This window comes from Columba livia, chromosome Z (assembly GCF_036013475.1).
Source record: "Columba livia isolate bColLiv1 breed racing homer chromosome Z, bColLiv1.pat.W.v2, whole genome shotgun sequence".
NCBI lineage: Eukaryota > Metazoa > Chordata > Aves > Columbiformes > Columbidae > Columba > Columba livia.
In genome coordinates, this window is record NC_088642.1 from 68,174,996 (window position 1) to 68,202,133 (window position 27,138).

General features: G+C 48.8%; 1 long non-coding RNA gene across 1 annotated transcript; it reads right to left on the minus strand.

The window, feature by feature from the left end:
* Window positions 1-21,262: 21,262 nt before the first annotated feature.
* Window positions 21,263-26,848, minus strand: LOC110355937 (uncharacterized). The gene is made up of 3 exons (XR_010469018.1): window positions 26,607-26,848; window positions 25,150-25,587; window positions 21,263-24,469 (listed from the first exon to the last, which is right to left on the minus strand). It is a non-coding gene; the product is annotated as an uncharacterized LOC110355937 (long non-coding RNA).
* Window positions 26,849-27,138: the final 290 nt, after the last annotated feature.

The window sequence follows — 27,138 nt, forward strand, 5'->3', positions numbered from 1 at the left end:
TCCTATGGGGCAGTGCCATCCACTCCAGTAGACAGGAGTAGGGTCCAGCTTACCTAAGCACTCCTCAAACCTCACATTTGGCCTTCCCATCTCCTTCCCAAACAATGCTGGTGAATGCAGATATCTGGGAGCAGGCTTTGCCTGTGGAAAGGCTATAAAAATCCATTGATCATTGTAGTCTTTTCCATATTGTCCAGCACCGTGCTGCCTCCTCCATCTGTCAGTGGACAAGCATATTCCCCAACTCCTACCATGCCTGTAGAGTCCTGTTGTACTACCCTTGATGGCCCTCACTAGTCTGAGCTGCAGGTGGTCTCAGACCTGCCAGATACCACATTGTAAGTATCCAAGCAAGCGATGTTTATCACATTGTTTTGCTGTCTATTGTGTTTCCCATTCTTACATGCATCCTTTTGTTTTGTTTGCATTTTAGTGCAAGAACCTCCATTTTAGTCAAGCAAGACTTCTACTGAAATTCCCTGTCTTCTTGCAGAAGGGAAGGCTTGGGAAATTCATAATGGACAGTGTGAGAAACCCCTTCCCCTGGAGGGTGTTGCAGCCCTAGAACAGCACAGTGAGGTGGGGGAGGGTCTCCATCCTTGGGAGGTTTCAGGATGCAGTCAGCGATTCCCCAGCTGTGTGACCAATACAGAAACAAGCCAGCCCCTTGGGAGCAGTGGGAGAGCGCAGTCCCCGTGCAAAAGGACACTGCTGCTTTGGTGGCCATGAGCTCGGGCCATGCATGATGCCAGCAAGCCTGGAGAAACCTGCAGGGTGCTGCCAGAGAAAGAGCATGGAGCCAAAGGGTTGCCTGTGCTTTCCAAACCCGCTTTGCCCTGTGTTTCAGAAGCCAAAACTCAGCATGGTATTTACCACTGTGAGCGTCTGCCCAGCTGCAAGAGAGAAAGGGAGGAGCTGTCAAGCTTTCCACGCTTGGGTCCAACTCACCCAGAGCTGGCAAAGGGATGCTAAGCCCATGTCTGGGAGCATTTCTTCCAGGCGTCTGTGGAGGTGCTGGCTGCTGGCACATAGGACATTGCAATAAGAGCTTACAGCCTGGGGATTTTTACACTCTTCAGCTTTCTCTTGAGAGGGAGAATAAACAGCTCGGTCAAAAAATGGAAAACATTGGCAGACTCCCATGTGAAACAGAGACAAGGCTCGGAAGTCATCCCACAGCAGAACCCCACCAATCAAATGCCCCGGTTTTCTTTTTCCAAACCACAATCTGGAACAGGAAAAAACAAAACAAAACAAAACAAAACAAAACAAAAAAAAGTCACCATCACCTTATCTCTTTCCCATGGGATTTAGCAGCCTCTCTAAGGGAAATGCACTGATGCGAGTCCTCGCAGGGAAGAGCGGCGCTGGTGAAGGGAGTCTGGGGTCAGAGCATCACTGCGGAGCCAGGATGTGTTCCAGGAGCCTGGGAGGAGATGTCTCTGCAGGATAACTATTGTCATCCCCATTTCCAGAAATTCTCTCAGGAGATACGTGGGCCCAGTGAAGAGCTTGACACGCCAGAGAGAAGACCAGTGCTGGAGAAAACCAGCTTTGAGGGGAAAAGATATTATTTTTCTGTTGGTGGTCCAATTTCTTTGCCTTTCTGACAGCAGCATGACCACAGCAGATGTGTTGTTCTTACAGAGGAGGCAGAGTTAAGCTCAGCCCAGGCACTGGGGTCTACGCGCAGTTCATGCATCCACTCACACAGCATCCATGTCTGGAGACATGCTCGAGAGAAGGAGTGCCAAGACTGTGTGAGGACATCAGTGACACAGGTGAGATGGGGTGTGGAGGTGAAACAAGTCCACTGATGCAGTTGTGCTCTCAGAATGTCTGAGTTTTTCCCATTTCAGGTAGAAAACACTGACTTTCTGCTTGTGTCTGTACAACTTGCTTTTTCATGCAGCTGCTAAAAGTTTTCAACATGTTTTCCAGGTGTAAGCAGGAGCATTACAACAGAACACAAAGCTGAGGGAGTGGGTTGGATGTCTCAGGAGCAATAGTAAGGTGAAGACTACGGCTTCCACCCCACATGGACAAACCCCTGAGTGACCCAATGTGAATTCAGTCACTCTGGCTTTGATCAAAGGGATTGAGCAAGGCACCTCCAGAGATCCTTCCCTGCCTAAATCATTCTAAAACATCATTCTCTTAGAAAACACAGTTGCTGAGGCAGTAATTGACTGTAGTTTGGTTACCTCTAACTTGCATGAACATTGTGATACCTCTCACCAGAAATCCTATAGAGACAAGGTCCCAACATGCCTTGTTGATATAACAAGGATTGCCCAGATAATGTGGGGAACATGCGTGGAAACTGGGATTGCTTAGTGATGTCCACCTAGCAGCCCTCAAATCTGTGATCTCACTGAAATAAGAATTTCTGGTGGACAAGAAGCCAGGTGATCACAGGGGTAGTGTGAAATCAGTGAGGGTACAAACCCCTAATGCGTAAAGGGCAGCTGAACATCAGAGTCAGTGGTGGCAACTGCAAACAAGAAGGCTGTACCCAGCTGGCACAACATTATGCATGGGAGTTTGCCCTCTGCAAAATTAGCTGCTTCAAAAATCAGTGTGTCTAAAACACTGCCACTGGCCCAACTTTGAAAGATTCTTCTAAGGAGTGCTCTGTCCCACAGGTACTAGATTATAATGCTGCCCAAAGTTGTGATTAGACACAGTGGGCTTATACATAATAAAGCTTAATTGAGGACTGGAGCATTAGATAGGAGGAATGTGCACAAAACCCCATGCTCAGGCACACTTGGAGCACTATGCACCAGCCTGCATGACACTGGCAGCTCAAGAGGGTTTTGTTAGGGCTTCCAATCAGGTAAATAGTGAGACATGTTCAAATGCCATTTGGACATGGGTCTAGATGGCCTTGCTTGAGCAGCAGAGTTGGACCAGATGATCTACAGACGCCCCTTCCAGCCTCAGCTGCTCTGTGGCTGCATGTGGTCTCCAGGGGTTGCACAGAGCTGAGGCACCCACAGCCCTGCAGCCATCCCGCAGCAGTGATTCTGAGGACAGGAACCCCTGGAAACACGCCACATTCAGCATCCTGGCACTTCTCCAGGGCGTCTGAATTTCTAGACAGCTCTTAGGCCTCGTCCTCCCCATTCCCTGCATGGCGCCGGCAGCTGCTGCTTTCCCACACCGCAGCAGGTGCCTGACCCCATTGCTCAGATGTGTTTCTCATCGCTCAGCTGCTACTGCTGCTTTTCTTTGGTACACTTAACACAGGCTTTTCCCAGCTTTGGAGGATGCACACCTGATGGAGCACCAGGGGGTTATTCACAGTCCTGGAGTCTCTGCTTTTGACCTGTTCCAAAACTTCCGAGGCCTCTACTGCTGTCACACTTGTATCACACATCAATAACAAGAGACATCAGGTACTGCAGGCCAGTTCACACAGTAAGCAGTTGTAGCAAACTGGCAACAAGTACAGTGAGCCAGGACAGGGTCTTGGTGCAGTGAGCGTTTGCTGTTTTAGTGTAAGGACTGGGACTGTTAGCTGCAGCAGCAATGTCCTTCCTGGTGGAGCCTCAGGTGACAACTGCAGATGGTAGAAAAGCAAATCAGGAGTCAGAGAGCACGACGAAAACATTGGCAAAACCTCATCTTGCAAGAATGCAGCAAAACTCACTGTGGGACCCTATGGGAACAGGGAATATTTATTTTGAAACTAAGCTGGTTTCCTCACTGCCAGCCCCCACATCCCCTTACTCCAAGATGGGAGCATCTGAGTGGTCTGTCCAGGATGCAAGCACCAAAATGGAAGCAGTCTGTCCAAGGACACTTAACGGTGATGAAGAATAAAAGAGACACTTGCTACTGAGGTTTTGTCATGGCTCCTGGGTTGTTACCTTGGGAACTGTGTGTTGCTTTTGAGTCTTGACTTTTTGCACCCATTAGGAGCTGATTGTGACCACGATCTCCTCTCTCTCCATACTGCACGTCTTTTGAGAACCATTAAGGTGTTCTTGCCGCCTTTTGTCCCTTTATTGGGATGCTTTATGTCTCCTACCCTGTTCTTCTCATCAGTATTTTTAATGGCTTCAGTATAGCCTGCTTTAGGCTGTCACGTATTTGAGACAGTCCCTGGTTTTGGGGTTATCTGGAAAGCAATAGTACGCCCTTAATCAGCTAGTGCGAGTGCCATCCATGGCTGCCCATCCCATGGCTGCTTCTGGCACTCGGTCTTGCAGGGGCTTCTGCAACCATGCGCTCTCTGTCCACACCAGTCAGCATTTTTGTTGCAGTCCCTTGCAGAAAAAGAAAACCAGCACAGTATTTCCAGCATAAAGATAGAAGTAGTAAGGGCAAGAGAACGATTGGCCACTTACCCAACCATCAGTTTGGCACTCAGGATCAAAAACGTAGCTGAAAACAGCTATTGAAGTCAGCTGTGAGGCACAGCATTGTCAAACACACTTGTTTTCTTCTGTTTTTCTTCCTTAAAAACAAAACAAAATAGAACAGGATTATTTCTTCAGTCCAATAAAGGGAACGGTGTTTCTGTTACATAATTTGATTTCCTCAAAGAATTTTTGACTTAACATCACTTGATGCTTTGATAAGACCCATGCCTTATGCAAAAGAAACAGAGCTTAAAAAGTGGTTCAGTGACCTTTCGAAAAGCAGCTGTTACAAAACCTTCATGACGTTTGCAGATGGCAGAAATACGGTGGCATAACAAATAAAGGCTCTCTGTTGCAGGATGCTCTGAATCTGAATAAATGATTGCAGTCTGGTGAAACTGACTTTAATAAATAAATGACAGAAATGCAATCAGGGGCCAGTAATGCCAGATGTGAGATCTGACTTGGAAAGCAGTGTTGCAGAGAGACTGAAGTGTATCTGTCGGTAACATCATGAGCTCTTTGTGCTGCAGTTAATAGGGATAATGCAACCTCCAGCTGCAAGCAAGTGGGTAACAGTGTAAGGAAAAGAGGGATCTTGCTTCGGCCCTGTTAGGAAAAGCACTTGGTTGCTGTTTATATTTCCAGAGGAACAAGGAAACATACATACTCAAAGAGGCTGCAGAAATGACCAAGAAGTGCTACAGCAGGAAGATTACCTTGTGCTGCCCATCCAAAAGGTAGAGACCATCTCTGAGCCCTGCTCAGTCACAGCACAGCAAAAGGGAAGGCTCCAGTAGTTCTCTCTGGCCTTCAGTCTTTCCATCAGTAAGATCTCTGCTTTGCTCCTTTTTTTTTCCCTGACACTGGGCATGTCTCTGGGGAGGAAGCATTGACAACTTTGCAGGTAACTTCTGCAGCTCTGCCTTGTAAAAGAGACTACAAACCAGGGCTTAGGCTGTGGAGCCAGTTACCTGCAGGGGTCAGAAAGGATACCGTCTTTCCTGGCCAGCTGCATTTTCTGTTTTAAACCCTCACAACTCTTTGATCAGAGATGAAAGTGCTGAGCAAGTTTGTCATGGCAGTGAATTAAAATGACCAACAACTGCAGGATGCTCACATGGCGCAGAGTTGACAAACAAAGCTCAGCACACCTGTGAGCTGGGACAGACCTGCACATCTGAGGCTATTCCTCTGGGTGGACGATTTCATTTTGAAATGATGTATTTTTTAATTCCTAATCTTGTCTGCACACTCTTGACAGGTCTCAACACTCAGGACATTCCCTTCATTTCTGGGTGCACAGAATGAGCCCCATGACTTCAGTGTATCAGGAACAGCCAGGTGAATGCTGTGCATCCACCTGCCCAAGCACAGTCTGTCCTTCTTTCCTTCTGCAGGCTGTCCAGCCAGGGGACCTATTTTCTCTTACCATTTATTTGCCAAGCCGTATATGTGCACAACCCTGGAAGAACAACTTCAGCTCTGCCAAATCCCTTACTGCCTGTCAGCCAGAGAACAGCCTCTCCGAAAGCATCAGGTGCAAAAGCCCCAGCATGGGGTCAGCAAAAGTGGATGCAGACATCTGGTTTTAGCAAACCAGTTCTTCCTGAACTGCAAGCCAAATTCAGCTTTTTCTTTGTCCCTGGGAGGAGGGGACTAGACCCTGGACCTGGGATGTTTTCCAGCAGAACATTTATACAAGGCCTTCAGCAGTCTGCCAGAGGAGTGCCACGTGGCCAGATAGATATTAAACAGAGCTGGTCCCCAAGGGGAGCGGTGGCAAGGATGGGGGAATTCCGGCAGCTGAGCACAACACAGCCCAGGAGAGGGAGGAAAGCAGATAAGCCCCAAAAAATCCTGCTGGAAGGACGGGGCAGCTGTATGGCTTTCTGAGGAGATGCCTGAAACCTGCGTGTGCTCTTAGTGAAACAGCCTTGTGACCACAAAGCCAGAGGGAAGCCTGTGGGATGGCTATCAAGCAGAGGACCCGGGGTGGCTCACACGCCCAGGATATGGGGACGGCTGCCACCCCAAATGGCCAGACCCCTCTGGTATATTCCTTCTTTCCCTGCATTTGCCCCAGAGCTGCCTCCCCAGCCCCTACCTACAAATCTGATGGTAATGCAGCTCTCCGGGCTGTAGAGTCCTGTCCTAAACCAGTCAGAGCCAGAGGAGCTTGTTTGGTGAAGCTGTCAAGTCGACAGACTTCTCTTTATCTCTGTTGTGATTATTTCCTCCCTCTCTGCTGCATTCCTCAAATAGCAATGTTTCTTTTGGAAATTCCTCTCCTGAACAGTTTCAGGCTGGAAATCTGGGAGGATGCGGGTGCAGGATGGGCACAGAGGCCCACTTGCACTTGCTGTCCTCCTGTGTGACTGGCTGACAGTGTTTACTCCTCTTGCACCCCCCAGGGTGGCTGAGGGAAGTGATGCCCAGGTCCTGGAGCTGCTAAGCCTGTGGTTTGTGTTGTCCCATCACTTATGGTCCTTCTGTGGTTCAGCACTTCACTGCACAGCAGTGGTGACACAGCAAGCAACCCGCTCCCTCCACACCTGCCACCCCAAATTCCAGCCCACATCCTGGTTTCAGGACTGTGCAAGCCAAAGGAGAAAGTGGGTCCTATGGCAGAAGGACTGCAGCTCAGCAGAAGGGATCTGGCAGCAGCACCGCCAAGCCCTTTGTCATGTTTTGTTCTCTCTGGTGGCCACCATGCTCTATTTTGTGTTATTGTCCACTAACACATTCGTAACTGTGCTGTTTGAGGGAAGCCATGCAATCACAGATGGGCCTGTGAGCATGGGAGTTTTGGAGGACAGCCAAGGGGCTCCTGGCCTGTGTTTGAGCACAATGAGAGGGAGACTGGTCTTTGGGCTGATAACCACACACCAGGTAGTCAAGAGTCAAGGGAGGGAAAGGGGCCGTGCCATGGTTGTACAAGTTTCACCCCTGCACAGCTCCTTGACATCCTACTTCCCTTGAGAGATAGTTGCAAATAAAGTACACAGGCAACATCCTGACCTGGAGAGGACTCGATGGAGGAAAGAGCTGTTGGCACTGAACTGAGCAGCTGTGCTCTCAACCTCAGCCTGGTGTCAGCAATAGCGTGCCTAGAGAGCAGATCGATGTCACAGATCAGAAACTCATCTGCCACATTTCCAGGGAGGAGAAGACTCTCGGAGCTGCTCATGGACAGGACAGAGCCATGGCACAGCATATACAAAACACCTCTCCACCTCTGAAACCTTGGGCAGGCTGAAGGAGAGACATTCAGGCCTGTCACTATGCATGCACAAAGAGTGCTGGCAGAGACCATGAAGATGTCTATGTGCCAGACAGCCTGGAAGCACTGCTGTCAGGACCCCCAAAATCTGCCTGCTACAAAGCTGTGCTGCTTCCCGTGGGCTGTGGGTTTTTTCTTCAGCCACAGAGGCACTTCACGCACCAGGAAGGCCCTTAAAAAAAAGGGCAAGTTTTTTGAACTGCAGACTGACCTCATCAGGTGAGCAAGAGAAGGGAAACAGCATGTGTGCCCAAAAAGCCAGGCAGCATGGGTATGGAGTAGAGGCTGAAACCCTTGATCATGTTCACATTCTCACCTGCCCAAATATTGCATCATGCTGTGGGTACACACTGCATCTGGAACAACATCTGTGTGTATCTTACCCTGGATCTACTGTACCTGGCAAAATATCATCCTGAAGATGATTTGTGTTGCTGTTCATGTATGCATTTCTGCAAGGACCTAGTACGTAAAACGGCAGCAGAGACATCTTGCATTGGACCACAAGACAGAGAATAAGGTTGCGGAGCTAGGGAACTGCCATTTTCATGGCTTCATGCCAATCTGAGTATTTGTGGATAGCCAAACCCTCACACAGGAGGGTCAGCCCTGTGGGTCAACACACAGAAGAGAAACAACACCCTGCACAACACCAAAATCCTATCGCAGAGAAAGCCTGAGTTGTAACATTTTTGGGCAACCTCCAGGAAACAAATTAGCCTCCCTTCACTGCAAACACAGAGATCTACAAAGGCATTTCGAGGCAGCTGATAAGTACTGGGAGCTGCGGCTGCAGTGGGGAGAGGAGCCTGCGCTGTTCTGGCCCCAAGGGCAGGCTTGGCTTGTGTTTGGGACAGACATTCTCTGCGGCAGATGGGGCAAGGAGTCTGCTCGCAGGTTATGGGAGTTCAGAGGAGTTTGGCCACAGCTTCGGGCACGGGGAAATGTGAAACCAGCAGGCTGAGGGACACAGTCCCTTAGACTCATAGCAGAGAGGGACAGGGACCACAGTGGCAGGGGTTGGGGGGCAGCAGTGCCTCAGGGGATGGCCATGGGACAGGTTTTTCCACCTTGCAGTTTGTTTGGGCTGGTTCCTGCTAGCAATCCTGCGATGCACCTGGAGGAAGAACACAACCTTTCTCCGAGGAGTTTCACATTTCAAGGACAGCTTGCTCTCAGCACATCAGTATTTACACAGCACTTAATGGTCTCAAAACTGAACACATAAAGCAACACTGGGGGAATTCCCCATGTCCCCAAAGTGCCGTTTGTCACCCAGATCTGCTTCCCAGGAAGGGACAATGAACTGATAATTTTAACCTGTGGGTGGGGACTGAATACTTCAGCCCTCTGCCAGAAGTGAAGCTGCTAAATTAATGTGTAAATGATGTGATTAGGTTACAAAAGACGTACCCATCATTAACCAATTGACATGATAAATGCTTTCTAACCACCTGTAAAATGAAGGGATATTTTTGAAGTTTTAGATCCTTCTGCATTACAAGAATGAGACAGAAGATTAAGTAATACATTGTTTAGAAGCAGAGTGCTTAGCTTTATTTGACTAGTAATTAATAGATGGATTGTAAGTAAGAAACTAATAAATTATAACTAACTTCATACTAACTTTATGATTATAGATGTGTTGTATGCTAAAAATTTCAAAAAATGTAATGAATATGCAATAATTGTGTGAATATAAGCAACACAAGAGCATTCAGTCCTTGAAGTACTTATGGAGGATGATCCCCAGTGTTCCCCAGCACTGTTCCCCAGTGCTGTTAATAAAAGAGTGCCTGCTTGACAATATAATTGACCCTGCTGTTCAGTTTATTTATTTGTTTCAGAAGAAAACGTATTTTGCTGCACATGTAGGACTGAAGCTTACCTTGAATGCCAGGAAGCTTGGAAGTGCTCAAATGAATAGTGGTAATAATGTCTTTTCCTGGCCCAGGGAGGGGAAATAGCCACTCTGTTTATTACTGGCTTGGCTTTGGCCCCTTGCGCTTCTTGAGCAGAAACACCAAACCTCTTCTGGCACCCAAACCCTAGAAAGAGACCACCAAGGATACTCACTGGGTGCACAGCCTGGGGGGGAGAAACAGCATGGGTGGGTGCATGCTGGGTGAAGCCCTGCCCTTCCAGACGGACTTTCTCCTGACCCTTCTGCTCCCTCTTCAGAACAGATGCTTATAGGCCAGGGCTGCTTGGTGAACCGCCTGGGAGTTGAACTGCCCTCTGACTCCCACGAACACAGAAGGAGTTTGCATTGCTGCTCCTAATGGTAACTTGCAGGTCCCTGCTCCGTGCTGCAGCGGGTCACATACAGAGCACACAGTGGTGCTTGTTAGTCCTTCACACTGGTGACTATTCCTCTCGAGTTGCTGCTGCAAAGACCAAGACAGTAATCTCTGTGCATAAGGAAGGAACTTTCTCATTGCTCTTGCCTACAGGTCTGCGCCAGTGTGCATCTGGACAAAGCATTTTGCACAGTTGTAGCCCCCAGCCAGCGCATGGCAAGTGCACAGATATGCTCGGAGGAAGCTAAGGGGAGCTTCATGCTAAGCAGAGCATGTGTCCTTCAGGTGTGCATGGACAATCCCCATTCTGCAAAAGGGATCCCCATAATTAGCTGGCAGAAAAAATGGTGGATCCTATTTGACATATTTCTTACGCTCAGGGGCACTCAGACCTTATAAACACAGCCCGTCCCCTGCCCCAGCACTGCCTTTTTGGGTGCCATGCCTGGAGCAAAGCTGGGAACAGACAGCTCTCTGCATTCATGGCCACCGCAGCAGGGAGATGCTGACTCATGCCTACAGGTTACCATGGAAACCACAGTCATCACGTCATACTCCCTTCTGCAAACCAGTTTCTGCTAGCCCTGGAGAAAATCAGCCACAGGCTAAACCACGACCTGGGAGACACAGCTTCAACCCACCGCCAGCAGCTGGGACCGCAGGGAGAGACCAGCCCTGGCTCTGCTGCCTGTGGAAGACTGTTAGAAAGCCCCATCTCCAATGCCATCTCTCCTGCCAGCCCCACAGCAAGCAGCTAGGCAGGGCAGGAGGGTAAATGAGGCAGGACTGAATTTCAGGAAGCCCTTTTTTTCTGTTTCATCTCCAGCCCCAACACAGTCTTGTGTTTCCTTGCTGTTTCCCGGTGCAGTCAGCTCCTAGCTGCCTCCCCCCCCCGAAGACCCCTTCTCAATGGGCACACGCTGCCTTGTGGCCTCACGTCTCGCTGCTGTTCCTGTGCGCCCAAGGACGAGGGTGCATGGGAAGGTGGAAGTACACATTTACTTCACCATCATCTGGGCAAAGGGTTGGCACAGGGTAAAAGCTGTTTGGATGCAAGGGAAAGCTGCTTCCTTGCAGGAGGGGTGCAGCTGGGGACCAGAGGGCTGGTAGCGAGATACTCTAAACCCAAACTGATAAGGCTCAAAACAATGCCACCTGATGCTGGGCTTACCCTGCTTTGATCAGTGGATGTGTTAAGAGTGCTCCAGGGCTCCCTTCTGATTTAAGTGTTCCACTGATGTCCTGCTAGTGTGAGACAGCTGCTTGTTCAAGTCTTGCAGGACCTCTGAAGGACATGTCCTGTGAAGATCCACATATTCTATGTACAGGACTGTAACTTGCACGACAGTCAGCTGAGTCATCCCTCCCACTGCGGTGACTCAATGCTGCATGAGTCAGTTGTGCCACTTCACCACTGCAAAGATGCAGAACACATTCCCCCAAATGACAGTTCTCTGGTGGCTGCTGAAGGTGCCAACCACAAATCTACCAGGAGAGAGAGCCTCATGAGTGGCCATGACTGAGCCTGGTGGCCTTCCCCAGAGAAATAAATGAGAGACAACAGCTGATATCAGATGACATAATGACCATATGAGGACACGGCCAAGAAAGAGAAGTGGCTCACAGAGACTGCAGAAGCCCAGCCTGCAGGGTTACCCACCTTTAGGACCTGAGATGGATCATTAACACCAGCTGGGTCCAGTCTTGGCTGCCTCTGACAAGGGCCCCTAAATGATCTGCAAAGGTGAGGGTGGAGGGAGGTACAAAAGGCCACAAAACATCACTCCCAGGGGTTAAGACCATGAAAAAGCAGCCTGGGCACCTCCCTCAGACAACTCATCTCAGAAGCAGCCCTGGGGAAGATGGAACTCTCCTTCCCATCCCCTTCTGGAGGAGCTGTGTCCTGTCTGAAGACACAGGAGATGGGCAGAGAAAGTGCTGGGTGAGTCCTCATCTATGTTCCTTTGTTCCTATGTTCCTTTTGTTTACAAAACAGTGGCCAAAGGAACGTGGTCTGGCCCCAGCAGGGGGCAATAGCCCTTCAGCCTGGATGGCTCCTGCCGGTGTGTCCAGGCTGAGCCATCCCCATGCAGCACCCTTCAGCCCTGCACCCCAACACAGGTCCACCCCCAGCACCAGACCCACCTGGGGCCAGACACCGAGCACAGACCCTTCACCCGTCCTCCAGACACACTCAGCCGCCACCCAATCTCTCCCTGCACTTGCATTCCTCCCGCCACGTCTCCTATGCTCCAGCTGTGCCAGCTGCTCCACCCCAACCCACCAGAGCTTCATTCCCTGCTGTGAGGCTGAATATTCCCCCCTGACCTCTGCTTCAGGCTCTCTGCCCCAGGAATCCAGACCCCATCCAGCTCTGGTCTCCCAGGGCTGCTCAAGCAGATGGAGGTGCTGGGTGTAATTACTCAGGCTGATCGTGCATTTCTGTTTGACTGACAGCCTCAAAAACAAACACCAATCTGTGTTCACGTTTAAACACAGGAATGTTTTTCAGACCTGGTGTTAATAAAGGTTACTGATTTGCATTGGGAGAGCAAGAGGAGAAAAGGGGAGGCGGTTCTTGAATGAGCAAATCTTTCTGTCATAAAAATGCCTGGATAGCTCTTGAGTCCACTTGGATCTGAATGCAGAGAGGAGACAGATGTTGCTGATGCTCTGCTGTATTAGCTGTTGGTCCAAAATTTGTGCCTGGACCTGATTAAACTGAAATCCTTCTCTTATATCTTCTCCAAAGTATTCCATCTATGGTAATGTGAATGCACTAGACAAATGGGTCCAAAGAATAAATATCTTCCCCATTCTGATATTTCTGGACTAGAAATAATTACCTAGAGGAAAAACTTCAGACCAAAGTACTTATTCTAAGACCAAAGTCCCATATCTTCATCCCCCCACTGGCATTGCTTGTGAGAGCAAACAAAAAAGCCAGAACAAAGGGAGAAATTTAATTATTTTGTTTGGGGTATTTTAGTTGGAAAAATAAAACAGAAAGGAGTTCCTTTGTTAGCAAAGGCTGCGGCTTCTTTTGTGAGTGGTTTCCATGCGGTTGTTGGTTGCACATGAGTAAGTGATTACCCTGTTTCAAGTAACATCCAGGAAACTCTGAAAAAGCACCAGACATAATGACATTGCAATATCTTAACAAATCAAATTTCTAACCCCTGCTGTCAGAGTTGCAGTATTACTGGGACTACAATACAAAATAAGGGCAGAGCTATAAAGATCCTCCTCTAGGGAAACAAGTAACTTCTGCTAATGTTTAACTCCGTGGGCTGCTGTTGTACCAATGGCTCAGGGTAGAGACTACTCTGGCATTTCAGCAGCCCCTGCTCGGCTAACATGAGATGGTGTGGTAGTCATAAACTACTACATAGCAGAAACTATGGTGATATCGGCACAGCAACACTTGAAACATGGTGTGTCCAAGGATCCCTGGCCTCCAGAGGAAACAACGCCTAGCAGAAGCAAAACATAAGAACAAGATGAAGGACAGCAGACAGTGCCAAAAAAATCACATTTTGGCTGAGAAAAGAACAGGCTGTGTCGCAAGACCCACCCTAACCTTTGCCTGTCAGGCATGCCAGGAGCGATGGCCCCAGGAAGCAGAAGGGACATTGCTGCAGCCACCCTGCACCCTGGCGCAGTTCTCATGACTGCCCATCCAGGCAATGAGTTATTAAGGCTATGCCAACAAGCTGTGTCTGTTTATTCCAGTGCCTAACACACAGCAAAACTTCTTGCCTGCCTTCTGCCAGCATGCCTGTCTGCTTCGGTCTCCCTGCCAGAACACTTGGGTTTCCGCCGGTTTGACAACCTGCAACCTCAGCAGGTACACACAGGGCTGTGAAGGAGTATTCCTTGTGCTTCACCGGCATCAGCACACATTTCTCCTTACACATCATCTTGAAGAAGTTTTTTGGACCCACAGAAACACAAGAGTCTCCAACACCCCTCCTCTAGGCTGGCCATGGTCCTCCTTGTACAGCCCAATGAGCAGTTTGCACTGTTCACAATTAAAATTATTTCTGGCCCATATTCAAGTTCACTCATGCTTACAGTTACCTCTGTAACAGTTACCAGCAGCTCTACCAGCCACTTTCTGGCCTGGACTGATGCTCAGGGTTATGCATCCCTTGCCCCTGTGCACCAGGCACCACTGGCACTTCTGCTTGCTGGTCTTTGTGAGCATTCTGGTGGTCCAGCCTTCTCATTTAGAGAGGCTCCTCTAGACTGAGGCTCTGCCTTTCAGCGAGTCAGCCATTCCCCCATAATGACTATTTCCAGCACTGTAAAAAAGAAAGAAAAAAAAGCATGCAAGTGTACATGTACATATATGTGTGTGTTTGTGTACATATATATACACATTGAAAAATTTCTGTTTTATAGAACTTAGTCTTTTGTCTGCAGACGTGTTGCTGCACCTTTTCTGTTTTTTTTTTTTTTAATATTTCCTTGCAAAGAAATACTTTTATTCAAAGCAATAAAAATATAAATATTCAACCTACAAAAGAAGAAAACAAAAGGAGCCAGAATTTTCTCCAGCATCTTACCTGTAGACCCCTTGAGATGCTTATAATAATTTCCCTAACTAGTCAAACTTTGAATAGCAGGGTTTGTCCTGAGACACAATGCTGTTGGTAATTTATGTAAGCAACTGAAAAAACCAAGGTTAATTATCTGTGAAATGATCACCATAAATATTTTCCAACATTTACTATCATGCATGCTGAAGCCAGTCTGTAACGGATCAACATCGTCACTGGATGTACCCTAGGTGGGGATTGATTTGTTTTGTTTTGTTTTCATTTTTATCCCACAAAGGCATCCACAGAGTTTCTCCAGACAAGGGCTGGTTCCTTATCCAGGTCTTTCTGTTGCACTCATAAAGGCTCCAGTAAAAGCACAGCAAACTGACACCCGAAGCTGAAACATGCCTTGAAAGAAGTCATAGTCCCATCACAGGGAAGCACAGCCAGCACAGGTATTTGTTGTAACATTTTTCTTGGTTCAAGTGTGTGAAGGAGAGCACAGCATTGCCTTCAGAAAACAGCCATGCACCTTGGTTGTGGAAACGCTTTCCCCAATTCCTGGAGCAGAGTGTTGGAGCATGGCGTGCTCCATCATTCATGAGAGCAATGTCAGAATGGAGATGGTCCAAGCACAATTCTCCATATTGCCCATGGCCACGTGGGGATGGGAGGGAGCAGAGGCTTCTATTCACTCACTTATCACCACAGAGGTACAAAACTCTTCATGAGATGCCAGCAACAAGTGTCCAGGACCACCCTTGGGTCCTCTGCCAAGTCCATGGCCGCTGTGTGTTGGTGTGGTGCTGTGACTCAGCCAACAAGTCCAAAAGGCTCACGGTGGTCAAGGGTCTGACACTGTGTGGCAATCTGCCCTTTTGGTATAAGCCAGGAGAAAGCTCTCCTGGGGCAGCAGCTGAAGTAAGAAGGCTCTATATAACCTTCTCACCACAAGAGTGCTTGAACTATGGGAAATTTGTTCTCATCAAATTCTTGTTTAGAGGAATGAGAACGAAAGCCAAGGAAACCTTTGACAACAGCAGAATCATTGGAAAGTTCAGCCTGGAAGGGACCTCTGGAGATGCCCAGTTCCAAACCCCTGCTCACAGCAAGGACAGCTTCAAGGGCATGTACAGCCAAGCTGGGAAACTGTGAAAGTCTCCAGTAGGTCTCCTTTTCTTGTAGAGCAAACACCAGACCTGCAACCAGCACTAATTGCGTGGTTTGTCTCTGCAGATATCCTCAGCATAGGCAGGTACAGTGGATGTCTTTACTGCCACTGTATGAGCCACCCCAACTTGGATGGGCTGGGGGACAGGGCACCAGGGAGGGAGGAGGTCTCTGTCCTTGGAAGGGTTCCTAGACATGGCTGCAGAAAGCCACAGCTGTCCTGATTTTGTGCTGGGAGAAACCTGCTGTGTGCTGGGCTTGGGGACCTTCAGAGGGCCCTGCTGAGTCCTGTGCTGCTGGGTTCTGTGCAACCATGAATGTCACCCTGGGGTTGGCCCTGTCCCCAGCCACTCTGTGCATGGAAAGGTGAAAGCATGGGGGGCTGTGTGCCCACAACACCGTCCAGGTGCACCAGGAGCTGTCCCGGGTGTTCACCACCCAAAAGGCCATTTCCAGACACTGCCACCTCTGAGCTGAGCTGCTTCAGCACACTCAGCCCTGATCTGCATGGGGGGATGAACTGGAGACTCCTCAGAGGCTCCACCACTGGCACTGCTGGGGATCCAAAACCTTTGGGGTGAGGCAAGTCGCTCATGAACAGCAGTGGTTGAAGGTGCTCTACTGAGTTACTCAATGAAGCACAAAACACGGTCTGTAGTACACAACAGAAATTAAATCACTAAGAAATGCCTACAGCTTCTCATCTTGCAACAAATAAAATAAAATCCTGCTTAGGTGCAAAACACCTGATAAATCTGTGTTAAGAGACATGGGTGCAAGCTGACATATCTTGGCAGCTGCGGCATTCCTATCTTGGCTTAGAGGCTGTTCTGTAAGCAAAGATAACAACTTAGCTTTACAGAGACAGCTCCTGAATTTCAAGTAGCTGGCTATTTCCTCTTTGCCAGGAGGAGTGTCCCAGCAGATACTTCCACGACTCTTAAACTCTTGACTTCAGCCCCTGTGAGGTGTGTGCTCCGTGACAGGGACAGGATACTTGGCAATCTCCTCCAGCCAACCTGTTGCATGCTGACATTGCAGATATTAACTCACTTTTTAAAAAACAAAACAAAACAAAACACCAAAACAATCACACAACACTTTTAACTGAAAGATTCTGCTTGCCTCCAAAGTGTGCCTGTCCACGCTGAAGTTTGTTATGGTCAGGCTACACAAAGAGCAGCAAGAAGACACCATCTCCCACATTGCCATCCCCAAGCTCTGCAGCAGTACCAGCTGCTGGAGTGTTCCTCTGTCCTGGTCACTTCCATCAGCCCAGCTCTCACTTGCTGGCTGGTGAAAAAGCCTGGTGAACTTTCCCCCTGCCCAGGCGCCCGAACAGATGGGAGAGAGGCATAGCAGTCAGCCTGCATCTATTTAACTTGGGAGAAAGCGCCTCTCTCCATCCAGCAGGACCCTGCTCATTCAGAAGGAGAGCAGCTGCTGCCTTGCACTGCACCCCCCCCCCAAGAGACAACCCCAAATGAAGGGCAGGCAGCTCCAACGTTTTGAGTCACTAAACTGTTTTTGTTAGATGTGTCAGGGAGGAATGGCCAGAAGAGAGAGCTCTTGCTGGTGCTGGAAATCCCAGCCATGGGGATCCTTTCCTGCAGAGGATGGCACAGTGCCAGCACAGATTATCAAACGCCAGCCCTCCCAGAACACAGCCCAGATGCAGGTGAGCCTTGCTGTGCTGCCAGGTGGTTTGTTTTGCTCCAGAGCCACGCCTCAGTCACAGCAAAGGCGTTTCACACTGGTGACGAGTAGAGCCAAGCGAGCATCTAGATGATAGTAATGGTCCCCAGGCAGGGACTGGGGCTGGGGCTAACCCTGAAGAAAGGCTGCCACCTGCCAAATCACAAACATCATTCCCTGTCCCTTCTTTACTCCTACCGCTTGTGTTATCACATTTTGCCTCATTTATAACAGCATCCCAGAGCCCAGCCCAAGATTATGACTTGGAAATATAACACAGCCTGCAAGTTAAATATACTCAGTCCTATTTAACATCACTAGGGAGCATCATTATTCATTATTAGTCTCCAGTTACATAGAAATTATTCTTCTCACAGTTCTCCTCTGCCTGCAGTCCTTAAAAATGAAAGGCAAATGTCTTCAATCAACTTTTGCCTGTAAATAACAGCCATTTCAGCCTAATTTCTAATTTCACTTATAACCTTGAAGCAGTTTTGACATGAGTCACACTTCAAAATTGCTCCAGTGGGCTGCAAGGTCCAGCTTCAGAAATAAATCTGCAGCGTGGTCTGCCCCTCCAGGATGATACAGCCCAAGTACACCATGCCACGTTGTGCTTTCAGGAGGCCTCCTCTGCTCTGTATGCGCCCAAATGAAAGTCTGTCTGTCCTCATATCACAAAAACCATGCAGATAAGAAGCAAAGTGGGCACGTCTGTGAAAACTGTGCAGGGGTTCCTGCAGTTCTATTGGTTTAATGCACCCCGTGCCCCTGCATTGGTGCACAGCTGCACCTGCGGCTTTTGCAGGTGCTCTGTGCTAATTGCATGCAGAAACACTGTGGGGCAGGAACCCAAAAGCCATCCTCAGTGGCAACTCCAGCAACTGCCTGGCCATCTGCAAGTTGCACTGGATCTCCCCACACGCCTCAGCTGCTGCTCCTCACTGCAAATAGCAGAAAACTTCCCTGCACAACCTTGTGCCCACATTACTTTCCCTGGCCTCCTCCTTCCAGCATCATCCTTCCCTAACCAGCCTATATCAGCCTGTGGCAGGTGCCAGTCCTTCCAAGACGCCCAAGCTAGAAGTCAGAGGGCTGAGATGAAGCTGGTGGGCAGTCTGAGAACAGGCCCTTCACGCGCTGCTCCAGACCCTTTGAGGCCACCAGGTACACATGAGGAGCAATCAAGCAAGCTGGAGGCTCCCCATCACCGGCTGTTCACCCAAACCAGAGCTCAGGCCCCACTGTGGCCAGATTTGATCATTGTCCCTGCAGCAGTGGGGTAGGCTTGGTCTGAAAGACAATGTGAAACCTCCGGCTCAAGGACTGCAGGTGGCCCACCACTGAATGTAGGTGCAGGAAATCTCTGACCGCACTTGGGCCATCCTTTCACCTCTCAAAAGGAGAAGTAAGAGTGGCTCCAGCTGTAACCACACTCTGTGAGAGTCATCTTTTGCACCAAGGCCACCTTCCAGGGAAACAGCAGTTCCCAAGGCTTGCCCTGGATGCCTGTCTGAGAGAAGAGGAAACCTGGGCAGCTCTCAGAACCCTTGATGACCCACTACACACAGGTTTGGTGGAAAGGTGGTTTTCAACCCATCCCAAGAAAATATGAGAAAAATCCCATAGCTAAAGTCAACTGCGGGAGTGGTCCCCATGTTTTGAGTGGAAGGCCTGCCACCTGGTGTGACCTCAACAGGCTGGAGGAATAAGCCAGAAGCAGCCTTGAATCCTGCGTTCAGTTTTGGGCACGTCACTACAAGAAAGACATTGAGGTACTGGAGCAAGTTCAGAGAAGGGTGACAAAGCTGGTGAAGGGTCTGGAGCACAAGTCTGATGAGGAACAGCTGAGGGAACTGGGGCTGTTTAGCCTGGAGAAAAGGAGGCTGAGGGGAGACCTCATCACTGTCTCCAACTACCTGAAAGAAGGTTGTAGCATGGAGGGTGTTGGTCTCTCTTCCCAAGTAGTGAGTGATATGATGAGAGGAAATGGCCTCAAGTTGCACCAGGGGAGTTTTAGCTTGGATATTAGGGAAAATTTCTTCATGGAAAGGGTTGTCAGGCATTGGAACAGGCTGCCCAGGGAAATGGTGGAGTCACCCTCCCTGAAGGTGTTTAAAAGATGCATAGATGAGGTTCTCAGGGACGTGGTTTAGCGCCAACATTAGGCTAAGGTGTGACTTGATGATCTTGAGCATCTCTTCCAAACAAAATGATTCTATGATCCTTCCTTACCAGTTAGTGCTGCTGAAGACTCACCTCTGTGCTGCATCAGGTTCAGTGCTACCCACAGCAAGTAAGATATTGGCAAACCAGAGAGATCCTAACAGTGAACCACCAAGGTAGTGATTAGGCTGCAGCACAAGGGATATGAAGAGATGCTGAGGGAACCTTCCCCAGCCTCGGAAGAGACAACTGAGTGGTCCTCATAGGGGCCATCCACTGCCTGAATGGTGGTTATGGAACAAACAGAGCCAGATTCTTCTCAGAAGCAGACTAGAACAGAACATGGGACAGCAGGTACGGGCTGCAGGATGGAACATTCCAGCTGGACATGAGAAAGTTCCTTCACATGAGAGTGGTACATCTAAGAGGCCACATCTCTGTCCCTGGACAATGCAAAGCACAACCTGATCTAGCTTTGATCTGGGGATTAGAGCTACAGACCTCCACAGATGCCTTCCTAATGAGACCTCCTGACGATTCTGCATTACAGTGGGAGGGAATATGGAATATGGATGCCTTCCTTTGGGGCTTTCAGCTCCCCCTCCTCTGAAACACCCCTAATACCCAGGGCAGATTGAAGACACTACATGCCTCTCCCTCACCTTGCCTGGGCCACTTTCCTCCTCACGCAACATTAATGCAGGAGGGAAGGTGTTTGGTGGGGTTTCTCCACAGCCTGGCAAAGGCTGGAAGCTGTGTGTTGCAGTAGGCTTGCCTGGAAAAACAGTCTGAAAATCCAGAGCTGAGGTGGAGCTGGTGCCAGGGCACTGTGCGGTGCTGGGCCCAGGAAACCACACAGCTGCTGCAGCTCAGAGCCCCCAGCACGCTTTTGGAGATCACCTCTGCAACCTCTTCGAGGAGTATTCCTGTTTGAGCATCCACGGTTTTACTGATGCAGAGCAGTGACTGAGCAGCCAAAAGAAGGAGACAAGGGAGGAAAATGACTGCAGGCATGTATTAAAGTACTCAGCTTGTCCAGCTGAAAGAGATTTCTGCCAAACGATTTTATAAGGAATGAGGTATTTTACAGGAAAAGCAGGGCCTCTCCTCTCATTTCCTCTCCCCTCTTCTCTATGAACTTCAAAGAAAAGAGGGGTCAAAACAGAGGCCAGGCAACTGGAACTGAGTTCCTGAGCCCTAAAGCCTAATTAGGCCAAGATACATCTCATTGGGTATCTCTCAGAGACAGGCCTAAATTACTGATCCTCCCTGCCGTGCTGCTGGGGGTTGGATTGCAAGGGCGAAAGCCACGGACTCCACACGATCCAATGTGAATCCAAGTGAAGCCATTTATTGCTTGTTACAATTCTCCTTGCTTTGTCCACACGCTCACAGGCTGCATGTGATAGGATAGTAGCTACTGTCCACGTGCCGCAAACAAGGGATTGGATCTCTACAGTTAGAACAAGCCCTAGCATTCAGCGATACCTCACTACAAAATCGCTGACTTGCTGACTCCTGATTTCTTCACCGGACACACTTTCTTTTGTTCTCGCTCAAGGCTGCTCGAAGTCACATAAGGCACGTAGGCTGTTTTCCTCTCTTCTTGGTCATATAGGCCTCACAGGTCTATTCGGTTCAGTTCCAGATAATGTCCGTTAGCTTCAAGAAAATCCCTCAAATGTCCCACAATACCCCCTTTCTGCTTTTGCGAAAACCAAACATTCACAAAGGTTTTGGATACCATGTCTTCGAGCAATTTTATCAAACAAGGCACAATTAAAAATATAGCAACAATCACAAACATTATTATTAATCCATACAAAAGCAGATCCCTCAGAACCTGAAGCTGCTATTCTTTTTACTGTTTCTTCCTCTTTTATCTAGCTTCTAGCTATGCTTCCGGATCGGTTGTCTCTGCCACATCTTTGATGGCATCCCCCATGCAAGGCAGGCACAACCACGTGGCACACCCTGCCATGAATCCTTAAGTAGTTCAGAAGTCATTAGGGAACCAAAGAGAAAATCATAACCAAAAACGTGGGGACTTAAGTTGACTAAGATAGTTACACAGATTAAGTGGCTAAACAGTATTCACATATGGCCTGACCACAGGTAAGAAGGTTACAACTGCATGAGAAAACCCATCTCTCTCCCTCAACAGGCGAGTAATAACACATGCACATAGAACAAAGAAATTTTGAAAGTTCAATGAAACATTTGAGTTAAATCAAATGTATAATGCAAAAGTCAGACTCTCAGTGGCTGTCCGCTGCACTGCTGAGCTTTTTTTGGGCAGCTGGAAACCACGTGAGTGGTGCTCTGGCAGGAGTGGCATCTCTTGGGCTATGTCCGGAGCTTGCATTCTTTGGCGTGGTGACCCCACTCACCTCAGTTGTAGCACTCATCTTTTCTTTGGGGTTTCTTCTTATCGATGCAGTGAGCGTCCCCTAGGCCAGTCACCCAAATGCACTCTAAGCCCTTGGGTGACTCTGTGAAGGCAAACTGCACAGCTTCATCATCCTTCCAGCTGTGGAAACCCTTTGTGTAGATCTTGCTCTGGTGCACAAAGACTTTGATGGGTGAGTCCAAGGTCACACCACCCATGGTAGTCATGGTGAGGAAGCCCAAACCCAGGCAGGTATTGAACCATTTGCAAGTGCTGGCGCCATACAGGGTAGGCGAGATTCTGACCAGCTCCTCGCCTGCAGATTGCTGGTGGAAGACAGCTGCCATGTTTTCCACCTCTGCTGATCACCACCGTCATCCTCGAACACAGATGAGACACCACTGGAAATACCACCCCTTTTACGCTGGGTATGGTATGCCCATCCTGTAATTCCCACACTTGCTAACCACCCACTCGATCCATATTCTAATAGCTCTTAAGATGTTAGTCCAATCTCCCCCTTTTTGTTTTTGAACATTGGGTTCACAATGAGTGCAGCAAGGACTCTGGCTTTACTATTCTTCACATTCTGTATCATCCTCCAGACGATTCGGAGGACTACAATAAAATATATTACACAAGCACATCCAATTCCCACAAAAACCCATATATGCAGATTGAGGCGTGAAAACCATGTTTTTGGGTGTAATCACTTTATGTTATTAGATAATGTTAGTAGCATTAATTCTTGCAAATCATGCAGTTGGTTTTGCAGGGCACTGGCTAAATCCTGAACCAGGCCTTATGCTTTAGCTGAGGATGCTCTCTGGAGATGTTGTTTCACTTGAGTCCACTCATGAACACTATAATTTCGTTTCGACAGTGTTACACATAAATTCTTTTGAATATATTCCCAGTCACAATGCAGTTAACATAAAATACAGGTTTGAATATCAGGTGAGGAGATTACAACAACTTAAGGGTATATGAGGATACAACAACATAAAAATAATGAGGATCCACAATGTGCATGTAGTCACTCACAAGAAACAAAACTAGAGGCCTCTCGCTTCAGGGTACTCACAATAAATAATCACTCGCCTAGATTAGGCAAGGGCTTATTCAAGGATATATCTAGTAAATAATCGCTCACTCAAATGAGGAGGTGAGGCGCTCTCAATCCTGGGAAGTCTCCTTAGACAGTGTTCCTGCCTAAGGAAAGGGCTCCCGTTCACAGACCCACAGCTCTGAAAAGACCACTGAAAGGGCGTCTTCGTCGGGAACCCTGTTTTATAGTCTGATCAGATGTGGCTGTGGGCATTACAACGTACTCCAGAAGCTTCGCAGCTACTCTGGGCACCTCCTTTGTTAAGGACCCTGTCAATCGACTGAGGGTCCCACCCCTCCTGTCCCATCAGCTGGTGGAGGTGAAGTCACCCTGCCCCGAGGCAGGAGAGGATGTGACTGTCAGCACCTTGGTAACACCCTAGGCGTGTAGTTTGGGACAGGCACAGTGGGGCAGAAAAGGTGCTAAAGAGCCATCAATTGCCCCATTGAAGGCTACAGTTCTCAGTGGAATGTGCAACTGCCACACAATCAACCCTGTGATCACAGTCATCTGACAGGCTATTTTGGAGTTGTGGTGCAGTCACTTCTTGCCTCCGAAGTCAAAAGGGGGCAGAAGGCTGATTAGTCATCCTGATAAGGAAAACAAATGCATTGAAAGTTTTTTCACCACTTAGTTCCCAATCCAAATAATGTAAATCTGTACCATTCTGATATGCTAGTGCATCTAATTTACAGGGGGCCCAGTACAAACTCAAAACATCTTCTGTAGTTATCTTAAATATTTTGCATGTTAAGACCTAGAATGGAAACAAAATCCAAATTGCTCTGAACCATCCCTCCACGCCAAATCACTGATGAAACAAGTGAAATTTCTCTGACAAGCAACTGTTAATTAGTTTCTTTTAAATACATACAGGAGGGGTCTCAACAAAATACTGTTGCGTTTGATTAAATGTAATCCAATCCTTGTTTTCCAGCAATTGACCTTCTGGTGGCATCCGTGAAGCACCTACCCAGTGTGTGTCATTGTTACTGCACTGTTGCAGGAGGTGATAACTGAATAGGCTAAGAAATTGTTAATTAGAGTGAGGGGCCTGTTGCTGCCATCATAGTACTTGCATTTTGTTGTAACTTCTTCACAAGCTTCTTCCTTTAGTTTCTTCTGTTTCTTTGTTGCCCTCTGCTGCAAGGACAGAGATTGCAGCTCTGACGCTGGGTTCTGCACTGTTCTAACTCATAGTAAGGTTTAACATATTTTGCAGGATGCTACTTCAGTTCGGTTGGATATCAGTCTGTTAGCATTCTCATCATACTGTCCCACAATAGCCACAGATTTTGTGTTGTAACTATCAATAAACAAATATGCAAGTCCTACTGAATGCGGTCAGCCTGTAAGGTTGTCATAAAGTTGTTCATCAAAGTCTCTAACTCCATTTTGGCTTTCAGATTTATTAGATATTGTTTTTCCTTACCAGATCAAGGTCCTGTTTGAGAAAGAAAAGTAACAGCTATTACACACAAAATCTTATTATCATATTGTCACAGTAAAGAACTAAATTACTCACAGTCTTCTGTATAATCACAAAATGTACATCTTAAGTCAACGGATTCTCACGATTTAGCAGTCTGTGAAGGCAGCGCAGTCGCACATGAAGCCAGGTGGCCATCTGGCAAGGACAGTGATGTCCACACAGGTGTACAGCTACTCTGAGCTGCAGGCTGTGATTCTGCACCTCAGTCAGTGCCTGAATCCTGCTCCCCAGCCACTACAGACGGGTGACCTGGTCAGCGTGAATCACAGCTCACTCCTGGCTTGGTGCTCAAGCTGCTCTCCCAGGGAAGTGAGGGGAATGCAGGAGGGGAATGTACAAAACTGATGGCTTTCGGATTGGGCGGGATCTGAAGTTTCTTTTATTAAATTTTCTGCCAGGAAAAAAAGATAAAAGTTCTTCCCTTAAAAATTTTGATTCCAAGATACTCACTTCATTCTTACAGCCCTGGGATTGATGTGCACCGGGTTCTATGCTGTTTTATTGCAGATGATCTGTGCTGCCTAACTGCAGCAGGACCGTTTATCTCCCTTTGCATGCATTTCCCAATTGAGCCACAATACAAAATGGAAACCTTTCTTTCCCTTATGCAATGCTCTGCCAGAGCTACCAACCTGCACGTGCTGGCTGGAAGGACCTCTGGAGGTCTCCAGGTGTGGGACTGCTGCCAACTCCAGATCAGGCTGGCCATAGCTGTGCCTAGCTCAAAGCCAAAGTCGGCTTCTCAAGTGCTTGCGCAGCGCTGGGTGCATTGGAATCCTTTTCTCTGATGAAGTTCACAAAAAGCTCTGACTCCCCACCCAGGGAGGTTCAGCTGGGGTGTCCACCTCCCCCTGCAGCTATCAGGGAAGGAAGGGACAGATCGGATATATACCACCAACATCCATCCAGCCTGTTAGCACGTTCCTGGGCTGCAGCAGGAGAGCACCAGCTGACTTTACTGACGGACCAAGCCAGATTCCTATGTGCTGCCAGCACAAAAATAGCTGCCATCTTTGGATATTACAGCTCTGCTTTGTTATAGTCTGGACCAGACTTGTTTTCAAAACAACCTGCAACAGATATAAATACACCTGTCATTGAAAAGAAATATGCCTGGGATGATTAACCAATAATTCCCAGCAGTAATCCCCGCACCTCTGTCACAGGGGTTAAAAAGAGTGAGTTGGGATCACAGAGAGGAAACAACAGCATGCAAAATGTTAGCCGTGTGCCTCACTCAGTATTTTTTCAACTTTATGCTATTGGATTACTTTCTTAAGCACTCTGGGGACAGAGACAGGGAAGAACAGCTTTCGTTGGCAAAGGCAGGCAGTTTCTCACAGACGGCTCTATTTTCCATGGCTCATCCAGCAAATTGCACGTTAAGCCTAAAAAAACAGCAAGGAGCAAGTCCATCCAAGAGCGGCTGAGTACAGCGATTTCACATCCCCGTGCGCTGGCAGTCTAGCACTTACTGGGAGCAGCTGGGAAGAGCCCCATAACAGCAAGACACCAACAGGGAGCGAGGAACTCCCTTCCCAGCAAGGCCACCTCAGCATACATGCAGCCAGGAGGGACACGGTCAGCTTTACTCATCTTCTAGCATTAACTGGGGCTTGTGACAGATGTATGCGACCCCTTCCCCAAGCAGGACCTTAAATCACTCATCTGCAACAGGGCTTGAAGGCTTTTGGCCTCGGTCAGAATCCAGGCAGCACAGATGGACTGCCGCAGCTACCCTTAGTGCCTTCAGAGAACAGCTCTTTCTCACGTTCCTCCTTGCCGCTGGAGGGCTCTGCCCATACAGCAGCATTTTTCCAATCTTAGTACGTAATTAAAGCAGCCAATGTATGTTATTAATTTCCCTACTAATCACATCTTACTTTATGCAGTATCATTCCTTCACACATGACCACGCTCTTGAGATGCAGAGCTCGCGCCAGCTTAAGGCTCGCAGCTCTGCGGGAAACCCGGGCTCTGTGTCCTAACAGCGAAACGCTCCAACAAGGCTTGTGCTGCAGGGACAGACCACACTTCCAGGACAACGCTGAGAAGCCAACTTGCAGAGTAAATAGGCAGGTTAACTTACACCGGTGCTCCTGCCCTGATGTGACACTCGCTGTGCTCACTGAGGTGGCTGTGCTGTTTTGAGTGCTGCTATTTTGAGGTGTGAGGGCAACCCCCACCCCTCCCAGCTCCCAGAACCGGGAGCCGCTCTCTGGAGCGCACTGGTCCCGGCCTTTCCGAGGCTTTTTCCCCGTGTGTCCTGTCTCAGCCTCCCCGGCCAGGCCGACTCTGTACCCAGCGCACCAGTAACGCGGCTGCCATGACAACTGCGCTAGGGCCTTAGGCCCAACATTCGTTCCAACGCACCCACCCGATAAGCAGCCAGGAAGCCGGGGAGGGTGCGGGCCCGCCCAGCACTGCCCCGGGAACACCACCCCGGGGGCACCGGCGAGAACCCAGCGCGGGGCTGCCGCCACCGGGCGCCCTAGCACCGGCCCGGGCCCCCGCAGCCCCGGGCCCCGCGGCCCCGGCTCCCCCGTCTCCGCGGAGCGGGCCCGACACCGCCGGTGGGGGCGCCGACACCGCCAGGGGGCGCCCGCCCCTCCCGCCGCCGC